Genomic DNA, 4,074 nt, shown 5'->3' with positions numbered 1-4,074 from the left:
ACGAGAATGAACCTCATTGGTTCTTGCGGAAGATCAAACGTGCTGCGTAACACGAGAATGAACCTCATTGGTTCTTGCGGAAGATCAAATGTGCTGCGTAACACGAGAATGAACCTCATTGGTTCTTGCAGAAGATCAAACGTGCTGCGTAACACGAGAATGAACCTCATTGGTTCTTGCAGAAGATCAAACGTGCTGCGTAACACGAGAATGAACCTCATCGGTTCTTGCAGAAGATCAAACGTGCTGCGTAACACGAGAATGAACCTCATTGGTTCTTTGCGGAAGATCAAACGTGCTGCGTAACACAAGAATGGACCTCATTGGTTCTCGCACGTCAAGCGATCATCCTCGAGCACAACTGATGTGTGTGTTGATGAATGTTTGTGAATTAAAGGCTAAATTAAATCTGTTCATCATATAAAGCGATCTTGTGTTTTCAGAAAATTTGGACTAACCTGCTCAAGTCATATGGATTCATTTTACGATCTCTATATGAACTTTTTGAACCATCAAAGTGGTATTTGCGTAACTGTCAATGAATCATTAAAAGATCTTCATTTGTGTTCTGAAGATGAACGAAAGTCTCACAGGTTTGGAACGACATGAGAGTGAGTAACTAATGATAGAATTAAAATGTTTGGGTGAACTGATCATTTAAGCCCTTAGTTCTCCTTTGTTCATTATCTTGTGTTAACGTCACATTGTTTTGTGTAAGCTAGTGTTCATGTTCATTAAAAGTCTATTACTATCAGTGGAATAAAAAACTTCTACTCTGAACTGCCACAGTACATATAACAACTATAAAACTATTATCAACTAACATCAAACCTCAAAGGTCATGACACTATATTAGTCACTGAGAAAATCACTGAGACATTTAGGAACAGAACTGTACATATTCAGATTCAGTTTAATATCATTAGCACAATCTTTTTGTGTAAAATCTGCTATTAAAGCAAAAGCATGTGAGATCCACTGAGATGAAGATCAAGCACCATCCCCCTCCAGCAGCGCATGAGCTAGAGGCACGCATGTCTCAGACGGAGCTGCAGCAGATATGTAGGTCATCACCGTGAAAAGTACTTCCGTTCACCCCGACGCACCTCCTCAAAAGTCACATCCCAGGGCTTTGTCTGCCCAGCTTTGTGCCGGTGGATCTGACACTGCAGATGCGTCCCTCAGGAGCAGACTGAACAAGAGGGGCCTATCAGAGACCCTTTACATCTCTGTGGAGCTTTTTGTGGAAGGCTGTGCCGTCTCCGGTTTTTGGAGCCAGGGCCGCCTCTCTGGGACAGTCAGATTACAGGTGACCTGTTTGGCCAGGGTGGAAGAACAAACAGTGATGTCCTCCTTTCAGCTCCATTAACCCTGTGAAGCCGGACACAAGTGTGTGTTTTTTGTTGAGTAAATATACTGGCATGATATATCTCCCAATATGTCTAAAATGCTTAGTTCTACAATCAAAGCTTTGTAGATATTGTGCGGGCAAAACATATAATGCAATAAACAATGATGAATGAGAGATGTACAAATAAAACATTCATCATAAGCCTGATGTATCATATTTGATATTCACATTTTAATAGGATGTTCATAAAAAAACTATGCAAATACAGTAATTCTACAGCAGTCACTGCTAAATCACAGTGATACGAAGTCACAGTATACAGCTGTCAGTTCACAATTATTTACTGTAAAAATTATACAGTAACTTACTATGAAAGTCATGCAACTGGTAACCAATAATTTACTGTAAAAAAATGACAAATAATTAACAGCGTACATACAATGCATATATATCAACTGTCACGATATATCTCCAAATAATGTCTTAAATGCTTAGTTTTACAATAAAAGCTTTGTTAAGATAAAAGATATTATTGTGGGGGCAAAACATATAATGCAATAAATGATGAATGAGAGATAAACATTCCTCATAAACCTGATGTATCATATTTGATATTCACATTTTAATATGATGTTTATAAAAAACAATGCATGGATAATCAAGTAAACTTAAGTTGCTTAAGTAAACTGAGTCCAGTATGTTCATCTTGAAATATTAGGTTACACTATATTTTAAGGTGTCATTGTTACAGTGTAATTAAGAACTGAGTCATAAAAATTAACAACATGTAATTACTATGATTATGGTAGGATTATGTTTTGGTTGAGGGTTAATTGCATGTAATTATGCATAATTTACTGTTATTACTATAGTAAGAACACAGTAAAATAAAGTCCTTTGAAATGTGCGTATCAATTGTGATACAGAAGGCTTTATAAGTTTATCTGCGTCATCTGACTTTTGTAAAGTAAGTTTGTTAATATAGTAGGCTCCAAAAGTCTGAGAGCAATTCAAAGTATTTTACTACAAATGAAATGATTAAAACATGAAAAGATGTAAAGTAAATGTGTTTGTCTTTTGTTTCTGTCTTACTTTAATGACATGAACTCCACAAGTCAGTGTAAAACCTGATGATCATGTTCTCCAGCATGATTTGAGAGGATCCAGATTCAATGGAAGTGTGAAACTTCAGTCCATCTCTACAAAAGAGTCACATGACGAATGTCACAGAATTATCTATTTGATCAGTGACCATGAAAATAGTGCAACTTTTCTTTATCTCCCACATTTTACATTAAAAATCTCAAATATGAAATGTGGCCTCAAGCTTTTGGAGCCCAATATATGATATAAATTGTTAGAAATGAAAGTAAAGGTTAGTGGAGGGATGCCAGAAGAATTGCCACATGACTGAGGTAAGCACTTCTTTATCCTTGTGTTGTGACGGGAATACATGACCAAGCTGCATTTACAGTAATGTATAAACTCTATGCATGAACATTCACGACCATTTAAATGCTCAGGATAGGTATGACTTTGTAAGATTTTAGTTATACTAAGGCTGCATTTTATTTGATAAAAAACACAGTAAAAACAGTATTGTAGTGAAATATTACAATTTAAAATAACAGTTTTCTATTGTGATACATTTTAAAATGTAATTTCTTTCTGTATTTCAGCATCATTACTCCAGTCTTCAGTGTCACATGATCCTTCAGAAACCATTCTAATACGCCGATCTGATGCTCAAGAATTTTCAATTATTATCAATGTTGAAAACTGCTGATTAATATTTTTTTTGTGAATCCGTTATACTTTTTATCAGTACTCTTTGTTGAATACAAAGTTCAAAAGAACAACATTTATTTGCAAAATATATCTTTTGTAACACTGTAAATGTCTTGATCAGTTTAATGCATTCTTGCACAATAAAAATAATTAATTTCCATCAAAGAAGAAAGAAAAACTAACCTCATAAGTTTGAATGGAAGTGTATTTTGCTCAAACAAGCCTAAAAAAAACAGCAATAATGGAGTCAATATTGTATTTTGTCTCTTTCCCGGAAAAAGAAAAACATATGCGTGCGTGTGTGTGTGTGTGTGTGTGCATGTTACACTATGTTCGGTTTCCTCAAGCCCTGCCTTCATTTGTCCTTAATGCATTTGTTTTGCAGCGGTCACAGACCAGTGGAATGTTTCTGTGGTTGACTGGTGAATGCTTCAGTGCCTCCAGATGTTTAGTCTGGGAGTCCCGCTGCAGGACACAAACAAGGCCAGAGAGAGCTGATACACACTGGACAGGGACACAGAGTTCACTTGTAAGCCTTCAGGTATTTCAGGTGCTTTGAATGAATGAACTGAGAGAATGTCAGAAATGAAACATGCTTCACTGAAGCTGTTAAAAACACCAGTTACTGGTTTACAAGCAGAAGACTAGTACAGCATCGGAATCACAGGCTATGAAACAGGATAGCAACTCATATCAACAATCAACAATCAACTTGGAAACGGTGCCTTGATGACCAATCACATTATAGCTTTGAACTGCTGTCAGAGTTGGAGAAAATGTATCAATACAGAAGGAATTTTTAATGGCAAACATGATTAGCAGACAGGCTGTCGAAAATAAGAGTGCTATGAAATTATACTATTACAAACATAGACAATGCCATCTCTTATGCCGTGTCTGAAATCGCATACTATATAGTATGCACTACATTTGGT

The 4,074-nt window shown here is 36.2% G+C and overlaps 1 long non-coding RNA gene across 1 annotated transcript; it reads right to left on the bottom strand.

Moving 5' to 3' along the window:
• Positions 1-1,235: 1,235 nt before the first annotated feature.
• LOC307001398 lies at positions 1,236-3,370 on the bottom strand. The gene is made up of 3 exons (XR_013798222.1): positions 3,323-3,370; positions 2,444-2,550; positions 1,236-1,371 (listed from the first exon to the last, which is right to left on the bottom strand). It is a non-coding gene; the product is annotated as an uncharacterized lncRNA (long non-coding RNA).
• Between the last annotated feature and the right edge of the window lie 704 nt (positions 3,371-4,074).

The sequence above is a fragment of the Phoxinus phoxinus genome, assembly GCF_949152265.1.
Source record: "Phoxinus phoxinus genome assembly, chromosome: 7".
NCBI classification, from domain to species: Eukaryota; Metazoa; Chordata; class Actinopteri; order Cypriniformes; family Leuciscidae; genus Phoxinus; species Phoxinus phoxinus.
The sequence above is the reverse complement of the archived record's forward strand: the minus strand, read 5'-3'. Positions and strand labels throughout refer to the sequence as shown.